The sequence below is a fragment of the Neodiprion fabricii genome, chromosome 6 (genome assembly GCF_021155785.1).
Source record: "Neodiprion fabricii isolate iyNeoFabr1 chromosome 6, iyNeoFabr1.1, whole genome shotgun sequence".
Classification (NCBI taxonomy): domain Eukaryota; kingdom Metazoa; phylum Arthropoda; class Insecta; order Hymenoptera; family Diprionidae; genus Neodiprion; species Neodiprion fabricii.
This window is the reverse complement of record NC_060244.1, coordinates 4,203,951-4,219,783: the sequence shown is the minus strand read 5'-3', so window position 1 is coordinate 4,219,783 and position 15,833 is coordinate 4,203,951. Positions and strand designations below refer to the sequence as shown.

The 15,833-nt window shown below is 41.2% G+C and overlaps 1 protein-coding gene across 4 annotated transcripts in view; it reads left to right on the top strand.

Annotated features, from left to right (window-relative positions):
- Nucleotides 1–215: 215 nt before the first annotated feature.
- The window catches only part of LOC124184400 (teneurin-a), a 514,944-nt gene continuing 499,326 nt past the window's right edge, over nt 216–15,833 (top strand). For all 4 annotated transcript variants that reach the window (XM_046574042.1, XM_046574045.1, XM_046574044.1 and 1 more), the window contains exon 1: nt 216–1,214. The gene's annotated coding sequence lies outside the window, so the exon portion shown is untranslated. The remainder of the gene's footprint in view (nt 1,215–15,833) is intronic.

Below are 15,833 nucleotides of genomic sequence, written 5' to 3'. Positions count from 1 at the left end.
GGAGAGTCGGACGGATGGCGCGTAAGAAAGCGAGACACGCAGGCACTCTCTCACTACACGCACTCACGCGCGGCGCGGCGCGGCAGCGGCAGCGGCAGCGAGATAGAGGAGCCTGACGTCTCTCTCCTCGCGGCGAGCTTCCGAGCTTCCGAGCTTTCGATGTTGCGCGCAGACGCGAGGCACTCTCTCCGGGTCGCGACGCCCCGTCAGTTACTCTTCGCGAGCCAAGGAGCGCGTCCGCATTGCAATACCGAACGCACATCGAGCCGCACTGTCACGTAGAGTCGAGAGTCGCCGCTCGCCTCGACCCCGCGTAGATTCAGCCTACATCCTCCCCCTCAAACCCGAACGGCGAAACAGTCGGGGATTGTCGATCGGGATATCGGCATGCCCGCTCGTACCTGATCGGGGTAAATACTTGCCGGAGAGAGAGAGAGAGAGAGAGCGTGGGAAGTGGGTGATGAACGCCGAGTTTTAGGGGTCGAGATTAAGGGCGGGAGTCGAAACCCTTTACTTTCCAGGAATGATAGAGGGGAGGATTCGGGATAGTTTTCGAGCTGGTTTCTTATAACCCTCCCGGTCTGTTCTCTGCCGACGCGTTGTTGTGTGTGTGTTTCGTTATTGTGAATGTCAAAGCGTGTATTTACGCCAACGATATATCGTGTGTTTCTTCTGACGCGCGCGGATGAAACTAGGTCGGAATAATACGGTAGTAACGGTAATTGATCAGGCGTCGTTCGATGTTTAGAGAGTGATATAATCGTGGTGTTTCGTTTTTAAAATAACAGTCGGTATAAAAATAAATATATAGTATAATACTTATATCAGTGTGGTAAAACTTAGGCAAGTAAATTATTATAAAAATATTGTTGAACCTGTGTGAAGTACGTCGTGTTTAATCAAATTTGCAAACGTGCAGCGTGTCGAATGGACTCTGTATCTACGGAATTAAAAAAATTGATCATACATCGGTAAAAACTGCAGCTCGACTCGCTTCGAAGGACAAATTTGTCTCGCTCGTTGGAAAAAAGTTTTACTTTTCCCCACTTACGATATTAGTCGATCTAGCTGCATATAATTACTCCCGGTTGTAAAATAAAGTGTAGCAAAGTGACTTCCACAAAGTGTGACGGTGATAAGACTGCGATTCAGCCGTATCCCCGTGACGTCATTGTCAGCATTAATGATAAACGGAATCAAGGGATCGAATTAAGGTAAGACATTTGTTGTACATTCAAATTACTCACCTTTCATTTCATACTTTTTCATGTTTTTGTCGTTAACAATATCGATCCAACAATCCCGAAAAAGGTATCACGACACTTTTTTTTTTTTTTTTATCAAGTACCAATCGATTCCAGAGAACAAAACTACCGAGCAACATTTTGCGCACCAACCTACGTCACAATTATAACGAGTGTCGGTTATCGTTGGCTCTTGAGCACGTGGTCGTTCGTTCTCGAGACGCAACGAATCCCGAGAACACGCGTGCGATGCAATTTTCGCAGCGATAATGAAAAACCACAGCGTCGTTCACCACGATGCGAAATGAACATGACTTTTTTCATAAACTGTCGCACTTTGTTTTTGTCACGAAAATTTTACCCACTCGCTGCGCGGAAACCTTTCCAAGTTTCAAAAGTTTTTCAACGGGTGAGTCAGCACCCTTGAAAATTTTGTGACAAAAGGAAAACTTCCAAAAAAAAAAAAAAAAAAAAATAAAAACCATACAAAAAGAAACTAATTTCGGGAATAAAAACCGTCCCTGCTTACGCTGTGGTTTTCACGCAGAGGACCTTTGTTTGTTCCGATTTACGCTGATCTCAGCGTCTACGGCAAACCTCGTTGGTGCTGAAAAATAAAAACAAGTCTTCGCATTAGTCACTGGAAGGTCACCTTTGTATCGATCTTCTCTGAGCGGTTAGCGAAATTTTTGATTTATGCACAAATCACCGGCGGTGTTTTTCTCGCAGAATTCCTAATCAACTCGCGATTACGCATTACCTACACTTTTATGAGGCTGATGTTAGTAACGAAACGTTGGGGGGAGAAATCACTATTTTGCGAGATTATAGTGACTTTGAAGTAGTTAAGTTTTCAAAATATGAGTACGTTTTGCCTTACTATGATTTACTGAAGTTCAGACGTTCTGCAATTGTGGAAAAACGATTTTTCCGACACGCCAATCGTTACAATAACGCTACTAACTTACGCCTCGTACACTTTTCCCCGTGTCTTGAGTATGCACATTAGGGTGTTTATGATTTTCCACCGTGGTGCCCCCTAAAATGTTTGTTTAGGTCAAAAGAAATATTCTGTGAAAAGATGAGCGTGTTCTACGTTATGTGGAAGATCGCGCTTATTTGATTTCTGCACTTTTTTCACATTTTTGTGAATTTTTAAAGAAACACGTTGTAGCACATCGATTATTATTTCCATCCTGACATTTATATTCAACCCAAATCTCACGATCCATAACGCAACAATGTATCACACGGGAATCTTATTCTCGTAAATTAAAAGTTCATACTAAATTACAACTATTTTACGAGATTAAATTGTTGATGAAAAAATCATCTTTGTCACGTAAATTGATATTACGATTAGTACTAGTTATAAAAAGAAAAATTTATCCACGATACTTCATAAATTTAATAAAATACATAAAAGTTTAAAATCGACCGAGCCACGATCTTCCACATAACGTAGAACGCTCATTTTTTGACAGATCCTTTCTTTCAACCTGAATAAACGTTTTCGGAGATGGCAAATAATTTCTTTCTTAAACGCCCTAAATACACAACCGTGCCTAGATTTCGTACAACAAAGTTTGAAGGTTACTTAAAATCCTTTGTCTGTTCGTGAAAAATTTCGTATCAATTTCAGGGATTTCAGGGATTTTGCAACGGATATAATTGCATTCGAACAGTCTGCGGGTGGACGAGAGGCAGAGTTACGAAGACCGCAAGGATCGGAACGAGCTTCGCTCGGCGTTGCGTTGTGGCGTTTTCACGCCCCGGCAACATTTCATGCAGGGGGTCTCGTTACGCGCTCGAATAGCTCGTCTCCAGGGGCGTGTAATTTGATTATAACAAGGCGATTGAGCGTAGAAAACGTAGACTCGGCGCGCCCGCCGGAGCCGAAAATTCGGATTCGATTTTTCGCACGCCGAGCTGCACTGCGCAAAATGCGAATTAAGCTCGCGCCGCACGTTCGTGTACCTACAGTAATAATATTGTAACCTGTTGGAGTCTGTCCCTCGAATCGCGCAATAAACGGCACGCCGGCTGTTTTCTTCCCCGAGTCGAATTAACCACCCCGACAACGCCGCCTAGCGCCTCCTTCTCCGATTCTTTCGGGCCATTGCATCGTCGGCGGTCGGTTCCAGCCTTTCTTCATTCCCTCGCCACTATCCAATATCCATTAATTTTAATGATGCGCTTAACGCGGTTCGTTCCTCGCCGCCGGGCCTTTAATATCTGCGTAACAGCTTCGGGCAGGTTTTATCATTGTTGGCGGCAGAGCTTTTCGATCATCGTCGCTCTTGTTTATCCGAGAAGAAACACGACGCGATTTGTTTCGAAAATGACTAATTCGTTCCTTATCCGGCGATGCGATAACGTCGACGTTATTGCCACGTTTGTAATACCCGGCTGACACCTCTCCGCGCGTTTTTTCTTTCACGCACACGCGGGCACGGTTGTAACGCAATGACAATGGCCACGGGAACGGGGAGCAAAATTATACGGTCAGTTGTTACGTTTCAACGACAAAAAGGAAAGCTCGCTCGCGGACAAAGAGCGGAGGGCGCGTTCTCTTTGACCTCCGCGCATTACATAATACATCCTATACACGCCGCACGAGACGAGTGCAGCACGGGTCGAGAGGGCTTGATCCCGCTTATACACCAGCCACTGAATCAAGTGACAAAGAAAATTGCGCTAAATAATCTGTTTACCGCTGTTACCATCCTCCCTTTTCTCTCTCATTCAGACCGCAAATTATACCCGAATTCAAAGCTGTCGCGGCGTGATCTTTGCGAATCTTCTCCTCTTCACTCTCTCAAAACTATTATTTGAAAAGGGAATACCGGCAAGAAAGAAAACTATTTCTGATTTCCCCTTTGTCTCCGGAAAGCTTAGGGAGTACGGTATGTGAAAAATTTCATCTTTTTTCTTGATAAAATACAAATTTATAGATAAATTTAAAAATCGAAACTTTCATTCTCTCTCCCTCTTTTTTCACCTACCATTGTCGGGCTCTAAGCGAGTGCGCTATGCCTAGGGTATTCGCGTACATGCGCCACGTATAAAACAACAAAGTCGCAAGCTCGCGGCGCGTCACGCGGTGTAATTAACGAAGCATGCAGCAGGGGTTATGACAGGCAGTCGGTCGGTCAGTCGAGGGTAGTGAGAAACGACGTTTGTACGTACAGGGTGCCTTATAATATTTTCAGAGACGTCTGTAAGGGTGTTGGAAAGGTAGATTTATCATTTTATTCTCCCGTTAATTTTACCTTTCAATCATTTCCGTTTACTTTCGGTAATGGTCGATGGTTAATCCACCGTTTAACGATCGTCTGCGGGTGAATTGTTTTTTTTCTTTATTTTTCGCCCGTTTAATATTACATTCAAAGTATAACAAAAGTACGAACCGCGCGGTGATTTTACCTGAAATAATAAGTTACTGCGAATCGATGATCGCGTTCTTTCAAAATCAGTAAACGAAATACGGGGGAAAAAAGTACTGTTTTACCCACGACTTGAAGCTTTAATTTCTCTGACAGCTGCAGGCCTTTTGTTTCTTATAGTTATAGTCTGTACGGCAAGGTTTGGTATATAAGATATCTTTTACAAACGAATTTCAAATAACGTGACTTATCTTCGAGATGTGGATCGAAACTTGTGAGTTCCGGCGAGTACTTTTTGAGTGTGGGGGGGGCTTGCCGTCAAGTTTTAACCGGCACTTGTTAGACGCACGTGACCTCGAAAAAGGCTTTGAAGTTTTTATTTTTTTATTCTTTCGGACGGAATAAGTACAGCAGTGGCCACGGTTATTGGAAAAGCTTGGAAAATTGATGCCCGTGAGTAGTAAATTTATCATAATGTGTATAAAAAATTACTCGCTGTTTACCTGTATTCGTATACGTAAAACGGTAATCGTGGTAATTTGCGGATAGCTATATTACAATAGTGTCCCTGGAATAAATGATGTGCTTTGCCGGGAGAAAGGATGGGGGTGGAAAGAAAATTCAATTTGCGTAGGAAGGAGGGAAATAAGTGAAATCAAGCCGAAGATTGACGGTCGTAGTCGGTGTAATGGCCTGTAATTTTCTGAAAGTAGGGAAAAAAAAACTGCACGGCAAAGGAAAAAAAAAACATCGTGTCGCGCATCTATGAAGACTGACCTCAGAACCCCGCCATCTATAATAATTATACTCCCGCATATATTAGTACAGTATATCAAGGTGTTTCGGAAAAAATAATATACGATTTTCCACTATGGAATCCTCTAGAAAGTTTATTTAGGTCATATGAAAAGTTCTGTCAAAAGATGATCGTTCTACGTTACGTGGAAAATCGTGCTCAGTTGGTTTTTCACTATTAAAAATGTATTTTATTGCTTACATCAATCATGATATCAATATACGTCACGAAGAAAATTCACGCTTGCAATATCGAATCTCCTGTCGATGCTTGAGAAATCTATCCGACGACTTTTTCATCGTTAATTCAATCTGATAAAATAGTTATAATTTAATACGAACATTTAATTTATGAGAATAAGATATCCGACCGTTTTATAGCGTCTCGAAAAAAATTATTGTCGCAAAATTTTCCAACTACAGTAGCTGGTTATTTACGACTATGACTTACTTACCGTTGTACGTGTCATTCAATGCAAAAATGAGACCCAAGGGATTTGCGTTTTTTTTCTCTCCTTCTCTTCACGCGCCTCTCTCTCTCCCTCTTTCCGTCTCTTTCACCAAGTAGAGAATAAAGAAAATAACGAGGCGAGCAAATTGCGCACACACCGGGTTCGTTTAAATTACTCTACTCGACGCTCGGCTTTTGCGACGTTATCTTTAAGCTCGCATTCGCCAGGTTGTCAAGCGTCGACACTGGCTGCTGCACTATTATACATACACACCTATGTAGGTGTACACTTTTCACGGAGTATCGTGATTCTCTTTGTCCTCTCTTTGCGTGCTCTGAACTTTTTTAAAAATCGCTACAATTAACCAATGCGAGTCCGGTCGAATAGCCCTGAAACAATGTAAAGTGTAATTATACTTTGTCAACACAGGGATTTTCATTATTTTATTTAACACTCGTTTCCCGGAGAATGATTACCGTCCGAAGATGACATAATCGTGTCGCGATCGGCGAGCTTTCAGTTTTCTATTTCTTTCAATAACGCTAAGTAAATAAATACCGTAAAATTCTACGAGATTATCATACCGTGTGAAAAATATTTATGTCTAATTGTTTTCTGACGTACGTTTTTATTTTTTTCTCTTTTTCTCGCACCAAAAAAAAAAAAAAGGAAAAAAAAAACGAAAGAGAAAGGGGAAAATTAAAACACACCCTCGCCAATTCGTCTCACGTGTGTGTAGTATACGTATGCGACAGGAATATCCAATTAGCGGGACACATTTTTGTATGCAATATGATCAGTGAACGAATTGAAAGTTTGTTCAAAACCGACGAGGTCTGCTCGCTCCTCGAGGGTTTAAAATTTTCAACATGTAAAAGAAAGAAAGAGAGATGAAAAATAGAAATGAAAAAAAAAAATCTCATTACTTTGAAAATAGCGAACGCGATTCGGTCGGGGCGATGTTCGTGTGATGTGAATGCGGGGAAAAGCCATTTCCTGCGGAGGACGCGACGCGGTCTGCGGTCGTCATATCGACTGTGATTAAAACAATATGAAAGCAAAGTTTTTCATCGTATTTCTACGTCAAAGCCGTCGACTTTATTACCCCTTTCATACACCCGCGTACCTTGTACTTTTTCTCATTTTCATCCGACAACTTGTTGTCGAAAGCTACGATAATTTAACGCGGCAAATGCGGAAAACCGTGTTCCATACGTTGTACGATGTACGGAGTGCCTACTCGGCTCGAACGGAATATCAATTCGCTTCTTTCGTACCTTTCGACGGTTTTACAAACGCTTAATATCTTTTTACTTAGTTGAAAATTTTCGACGATTTATACCGTTTTTATTTTACAGATTTTTTTTTAGGCTGCTCCGAAAGTGTCTCTAGACTTTTTGATTGCATTATACGTATAGCAAAAGTTTACGTCTCGTTTCCTGTGACGCATTCGTATTCTATAATGGGGTGTTTATCCTAGAATGAGATTTTCGATTTCAGGCAAAGAGGAAAATTAAACGTTGTGTAAATTTGCTGCAACGCAACGTCTTGGTCGTTTTGAAATAATATTATGTTCGAAAAACAGCCAGCGCAAAAAAATTCGCCCGACGTGGCTGAGGAGGTTCTCTCTTTCTTGCAAAAGTATAAAAAGTGTGCAGACGGATCACGTAGAAATTTCCTTGAATTTTGCTTCGTCTTTTAAAAGTCCTGAAAACTGTCGTTGAATTTTTCCTGTCACATGGAAATCTTCTGTTTCCAATGTCCTTGAATAACCTGAAAACGTTCTGGAATTCGTTAGGGATTTTTTTACCAGACACCATGACTGTCCCACGTATTACAGGCACGACGTATATACGATCTACTTTTATTCTCATTTTTATATTCAATCGTTCGTTTTTGTCCTTTTTATATTTTTTTTCATTACATTTATCACACGACACCCTCTTACTTTTCTATATCCCTGCGTGAATCTATATTACCTGCGGTACGACTCGCAGGTTACACACGTCCGTCGAACGCATAAAAGCGAGGGAATAGGGAAAAACATTTACGGCACGAAACTGCAGCGGAGCGATCCGAAAGCTGTAATACATATATTATTATACGGACACACGAAAGACGTCCGTTCCTATTCCAATTTCGTCTTATACGATGTAAGTACGTCGCGACCGAGTTGATATCGCGGGATCGTTGAGACCGAGAGGATTACCACACAGCGGCATCGTTTCTACGGACAAACGTTGCGAACTAGAGAAGGAGAGAGGCTGTGAGAAAGCGAAGACGTATAAAAATGAGAAAGTGAAATAGAAAGAGAAAGCTGGGATTGCGCGATGCTTTTATATCCGAATGGTATACCACCTATACGTTATACCTACATCGCGGCAGGATTTCATTTTCTTGGGCAAAAAAAAAAATTTCCCATCCCATTGCAAAGTACGTTTCTCCATATACCGTATAACATTTTGCGAACGAATTTCTAGCCACATGCTACGTAGAAATATACGATACTTTTAAGAAGGATTTGCATTTTATGCTGATGAAATTCGAATAGTGTTTTTTGTTTTTTTCTTCTTTCGCGTGTATAAGTAATGATTTTTATACCCATGACGAAGGGGTTTTGGTTTGACGATTCTTCTCATTCTCATTCTCAGCCTGTATGTATAATTCGACATATCATGTACAAATGCGTGATTACTGCGTGTGATCTTTGACGAATGATTCCGTTTTCCTCGTATCTCACCGCGGTTTGATTTTTGTCCAATAACAAACCCGAAAGCGGAAAAGAAGAAAAGGGCCACGCGTTCAATCTCGTATCAAAGCGAGAAAGAGAGTCTCTGGGGTTGCCTGTAATGTATAAGGTATGTATTATACGTACACGTTTTATGGCTGAGGCAGCACGGTGAGGGTAGCTGTTATTCACTTGAGATTTATTGTCTCTTATCTCGGCATCGTTCTGTACTACTTGACGCTATTATACCTTGTCACACACACACACACACGCGCGCGCGCACACATTCAGGCGTATCGTACAAGGTAATATCGAGTCTCTAAAAAAAGCGCGTGAACGCTTCACGATTGTCCAGTTTGCCCGGAAAAATCGTGTAGAAATTACGCTGCGGTAGCGGCAACAGAGAGAGAGAGAGAGAGAGAGAGGATGATGAGGATCGATAGCTAGTTCGGGATATTAGCAATATTAGCGCCCTGCAATTTTCGGCGATTTTTTTTCCCCACGCGTCTCCTTCCACTTCTGGTTTCTTTTTCGTTCTCCTTGCACCTCAAATCGTTTTGCACGTTTTGCTTATTTTTTATTTTTTATTTTTTTATTTTTTTATCTCTCTACCTCACCTTTAGGTGTACCCTTTCTCAACTTTGCGCTCTTCCGGTTTATGAAATTTATGATAATTCCCCACCATTCGTATACCCCGCATAACTCTACGTAGGTATAACGCACCGCGACGTCGAACGAATATTTTCAACCCCAACTTGTGTGAAAACGGGGCGGGGGGGGGGGGGGGGGATGATATCTGTTTAACGCGTTTATGGATTTTTAATTATACGGAGTTCAGAATTTCGAGATCAATCTGGATTCAGGTGAGTTCGTTCGCCGAGAAGCTTTCGGCAAGTTTACGTCGCGACGATTCCGCAAAATGTCACAAATTGTATGTCACACCATGTGGAGTATTTCGAATGTTGGGGGAAAAATATAAAGAAGTGTCAAGTTTTAACACATCGCGAGGATATTTAGTTACATGTATTCCTATATGTATACCGGCAGATTTATTACTCAGATTTTTCGCTCAACTTACAAAAAAAATAAAATAAAAATTAAAAATAAAATCGAAGCCTATTCTTGAGAATTTAATTTCTTTTTGTAACTAGCATAATGAAATTCAGTTTTATCCCCATAATTGTATAAAAGTGTTTGGGGGGGGGGTTCAAGATATTTGACAAACTTTAAATTTTCTGATTTCACTACTTTATCGGATCGAGCATTCTAATTCTGACCGCCAACTTTAGCCTGGTTCTTTTCCACACGTGTTATCGTTGTTTTGGTTACTTTCTTTTCGTCAAATTTTTATTTATTCTTCACGTACGTTACGCCATACCCTGCGAAAGTATCGTTCGGCAGGACACAACGAATAAGTTATACACACCGCGTGTACAAGTCGCCGACTAGGACGTATTTCAGGGCGCTTATCTCGCTGCTTTTGGACGTGTTTCGTATTGTTTAGTGTGTCCGGTTCGCGATATCACGAGGATGCCAACCACGCTGAAAGACCCATACGACGTGTGTTTGTGTCTTTGTGTTTGTGTTCGTGCTGCTGCATATGCAGTATGACACAGCAGGTACGTACATCCATACACGTATGCGGAGTTGAAGGTGTGCTCGCTCGAGTCGTTGTTAGGTCATAAATCTTAGGGCAGCATGTACGCCGTGTGGATGTGGGGATGATGTAGGTCGTGGTTGGCCTAGGCCTGCAGTTCGGTGCGCTCGTTTCGATCACGTGCAGGGTTCGGTTGTGTCCTTTGTACGTGTATTCATCCGTGTACGATGCACGTTGTACCTATCGAGACTCTTGGAAATGGAGAAGTGAGAACCGACTTCCTACCCTGGAATGGATCACCCCCTGTACCAAGTACGGCAGCGATAAGCGCCCGGCTACTTTGCATCAGCCCTCCTCCTCCTCTTCTATCGCCTGCATGCATTCATCCCTCCTCTTTCTCCTCCTCTTTTTCATGCGCCTGTGTGTCACTCGACGTATTTTGCATCCACGGTTCCAACGTCCCGTAAGCAGAGGGTTGACCGTTACTGAAAATCACGATTTTTCACTTTTCCCGATTTTGTAATATTATTTATATTCATGGCGTCAATTGAAACGATTATATATATATATATACTTTCAAGTTGATATTTATGTGAAATCACTTGTCGTTTGTCGATGGGGATGGAAAAGTTTTTGTCTTGATCGTTTCGTCTCGACTTTGTTAGGCTTTTTTTTTCTGCTGTTGAAATTCGCTAGTTGGATGAGAATACGGTGTATAATTGGGACATTCCAAGGGAACTGAGAAACGGGATGTGCGGAACATATTTTTGCGGTTAACGCAGGTACAAGTAAAATCAAACCCAGGGGAAAGATTAAATAATAAAACAGAATTATTCAAGTAGGGGAAAAGTGAGCGAAGGTAGAGAGAGATACCCGTTTTATACATATTACGTATATAGGTCATACGACGTGGGTGTCGGTACCTTTTACATATATAACCATGTGTACTCACTGTAACTTGTAGGTGGAATGTCAACCGCAGTCGCGAACATTCGGAATGGTTGATTAGACGACGAGTAATGAAAATTACTGGCTATCTTTGTGTCAAGAAATGTCGGCTTTATCATCTGTTTTTATTCGTTTAATTTTTTTTTTCTAAATTTTAATAGCGGGGATGAAAATTGGATTGTATAATAATATTTGTCTACCTGGATCGAAAGGTGGTTTCAAATTTTTGCGTTTGTTAGAGTTTCTCTAATAAATTGTACATACTTGTATAATTGAAGTTGAGGTTTTTTTTTTTTTTTTTGCCGACCAGGTAATTTTCAATTTCACTTTAGAATTGTGAAAACTTAACGTCGGTTTTCCGCGGACCATTTCAATCGGTCGATGTTGGAATAATTGAACCACTGCTCATTCGTCCATGAAGGTACAGTTTTAATTGTGGTATTAGAAATTTAGCAACTTGTAAAAAAAATCTTACTTAAGTAATAACTTTGACCGAGATGAGGACGTCGTATGGCATTCGTTTATAAATAAATTGCCGTAGCTTACACGAAGCTTGTCTTATTTAAAAGTTGACAAATAAATCGCGAGATATATTTTATTCAACTGTAGATTATCGTGAGAGGTAAAAACGTATGAAAAAATGATGAAAAAGTATGAACCAGGCAGCCGGATGTTATCGACCATAGATTTACACGCTCGCTTTATTCGTATACGTATATATGGATATTTTTCGTCGTTTGCATCCGGTATATAATTATACTTATACCGGTGCGAAAATTTTCCGATAAATGAAGCATGGAAATATCTGCGGATTACGTATAAAATATTCCATCGACGATGGCATCCGGCGAGGGGTGATCGTAAAGTTTAGGCCAACCACGGCACCCCGAAAATTTTTTGCAATGATTTGTGGTTCCGGTTCTCTGCGCCCTTGTTATCACCATGTTGTTTCGTATTTTTTACCTCGGACGGAAGTCAGTCGCGGGGGATGAGAAGGTAGGTTAGGGGGTGAAATTTTACACGGGGTTGGGGGAGAAACGCGAAGCTATTAACAAAGTTAGCTATAATTCAAAACCGCATATATATATATATATATGTATATGTATGCATAGAGACACGAAATACTCGTAGGTAACGAAATGTAACTTGTTACTTATCTCTATCTCTCTCTCTTTCTCTCTCTCTCTCTCTCTCTCAGTTGTCTCTCCATTTTTCTTTACACATACCGTCGTCCCAAAGTATATTCCAGCTCATAACTAACTCAGTGCAGAGACTACGGAGACGGTTTTCCTTTTTTTCTTTTTCTGGTCTGTGCGTTATACATTTTTGGAATGTTTCTTTTTTCGCTATGCCTACCCCTGCCACCGCAACTTTTCCGCCCGATTTTTTCCCCACGACATTTTACTCGTGTATAAACTTTAGCGTATACCCAGCTTTGTTGGAGTTCAAACCGAAGGAAAAACTTATCCCTATATAGCTATTTTCAATATTTTTTCCATCCAGTTATGCGTAATTTTCTACCTCGACCTTTATTCTATAAACATTTACCAGTAAATTTTTTTCACCTATCTGCATGTTTTCACAGTCGTGCCTTTCCATATGTATATATATATATATACACAGGTATACAACTTAGATTTGAATTTTTTGCGCAAAAAGTTTCGTCACGCGTCCGAAACTGTTGACAATAGAAATTGTTTAGGCAACGAAACGGAAGAGACCATGATTGATAATGACGAAAAGTTGCAGAGGTCGCGTTACGTCGTACGTGCCAACTATGACGGTGGTGGCGGTGGTGATGGTGGGCAGGTTGTTAAAATGCAAAGGTAATTAGCTGAACCGAAACAAAGTTGTTAATTCACACGCGGTGCAGGGGGGGGGGGTGCGTTACCTCTTCGGGATCCTCAGCCCCGCTAATGGACGGAGTTGGAGGAAACGGGGGTGAGGCGGAGGATCGAAGGGCGCAGGGGGAGGGGGTGTGGGGAGGGAGAAGAAGAAGATGCGGTATTAATCTAAGTTCTGAGAACTCAAGTGGCTTATGACTAAATTGTTCCGACATCCCGTCACACGGTTCAACGCCGATGTGCTGTGCACGTGTCATTCGATGCGAGTCAGTCGCAGTCAGTCAACAGTGTACGTATTGTAGTCTGTAGTGGTGTTGCATGGATTATGTATGTATCCTACATCTACGTCGTATGTACGATCGATGTGTACATATACGTATAATACATAGGATAGACGGAGCTGGGCGTGTACGTTTATTAAGCTGGATGAATCCAATCAGTATGCATTATACGCACACACCTGTACCTATGTATAAACACATCTCTGAGTAGGTATACGTACAAGGTATATTACGTAGATGTACGTATACTTATACATATATCAAATCCATTGCGTAATTGGTACAAGGTACGTATATATGTATATATATATATATATATATATATCGTAATCTATACTTAATATATAGATTTGCTCTGCGTGCGCGCGCGTTTCGAATTGGACATCGCGACGTCGTTGAAGCCTCTAACCTATACGCGTGTGTGTGTGTGTGTGTGTATAATACTGTATAACTAGAGCGCAACAAAGGATCACGAGAATTATCCCTATTATATATCCTAATACCGCGTTATACACGCATGCACGTACACAGAGGTGTATGTAGGCATACATCTCGCATGCGTGCATGTATGTACGATGTCTACGAGGTAAGGGGGGTTACCTTCCGCTGCTACTGTTGGATGGAATCGGTTCCCCATTCCGCACCCATGTACCTCCATATCCAGCAGGCACGGGCAGGAGGCTTGCTCTCGTACGATGGCCATAATACAACTAACTATAGGTATGTTAGGATTATTGGAGATTCCTGTGCCCGATAAGGTCGCTCGGACCCCGCGGCTATGCGTATTATATGCGATGTATTGTCGTCTGCGTATCTCTATATTATACATGCGCGTATAACTGTATATTATACGTGTGTGTGTGTGTGTGTGTGTGTTGCAGAAGAGGAGTGTTTGAAAGAGAAATAGAAACAATTTAGAGAGGGGCGGGCGGAGGGTGAAATTATTACAATATTTCATTGTGAAATATAATGCGTACGTGTATGTATATATACGACACATGCCTACAAATAATGCGTAAATGGTCGGAGACCGCCGTAAAATTGATCGACGCTTTTATATTTCCAATTTGTGGAAGGAAATATATTAGATGCATGGATGTATGGAAAATTTATACACTCGTGCGAAGCTACGATATGCTACGTATTGTACTCTCACCCGGTCGACGCTATACAGTTAAAAAAAATATATTATTAGACAATGTTATTGTAGGTACGTTGATACATAAATTGCAGTTGAATTTTTGTTCGTGACATTTATGCACTTTGATCGATGTTCTTATTTATTCAAAAGCATGCAAAAAGAAGCGCCGTGTGTAAAAATTTGTCCAGTAGTCGCATCCTATTTTTTTTTATTACATCCATACGTACGTACCATTAAAATACATAAATTTTCGTACATACCTGAGGAAGCTAAATTTTAGTTTTTCATAGTTTAAAAACGTTTTTTTTCTTTTCACCTTAAACTTGTACACGCCGTAATCACCCGTTGTTCCGTATTTTTTTTTTTTTTTTTTTTTTTTCTTACCGCGTGTTGGAAAACGCCATCATGTTTTACTCGTACAGAGTCACTTGGCTCTGCCGACTTTCTACTCTCTCGCCCCTCAGTCCAGAGATAACGGTCCGGAAAATTAAAGATTTATCCGAGCATCTCGAATCGTCTCAACTGACGAAAAGTTTCGCAATTTAGACTCGACTTCCGCGCCCGTTATACAGATTTTCAACGTCTTACGGGCAACGCTATGGTATAATTTTTCAACTCCATAACGACAGCCCGTCTCTGTCTCACTGCCTCTGCGCAATTGCATCTCTGCTAGTGCACAGCCATGTTTTTGGTTTACAGAGATAACTTACAACAAACATCTGTAATCAATCATTTTTTAACCATCTCAGTCAAAGTAGGATACTCGGCGACCCATCTCAAAAATTTCCACGTCTTATACAAGCTTTGTCGCAGCTTATTTATAATATTTTAATCATATTTTTTACTTCGTATAAACTCAAAAACAGACTAATAACAAGTTTCGATCAGAATCATTGAATTTTGATTCAGTTTTTTCGGCTTTACATCCGCCATGTTGGATCCTCCATCTTGGATTTAAAAATTATGAAATTCTGACTTCAGATTCGCGATCAGCGACCCGAAAACCCCCGCGTATCAAAATTCCGGTCAAAATATTGAGTTTTGAAAAATGTGTGACGAATGGGTTGAATAATATTTTCGCGCAGTTGAGTTGAGTTGAGAAAAATGTGAATTTCTATTTAGCATTGTCATACACGCAACGTTGCGCTGACAAGTAATCGCTCGGCGGACTTTTCCGTTTCAAAGTTTACAGTCCTGCACGTGGCATCGACGTTTTTAAAATTCATTCGCATTAGCTTACTCCGAGTTCCCAGGGGATGATCGATGGTAATACCACGCTCGGTCGGTCGAGTTTATCAGAACCCATTACGATTTTATCGCATAATTCACCCCGTTATTATCAACACGTCGACGAAGCTTCGCGTATCCAGGGGTTCTCTTCTTCCGCATCGTAACAAAACTTACCCCCGACGAACAC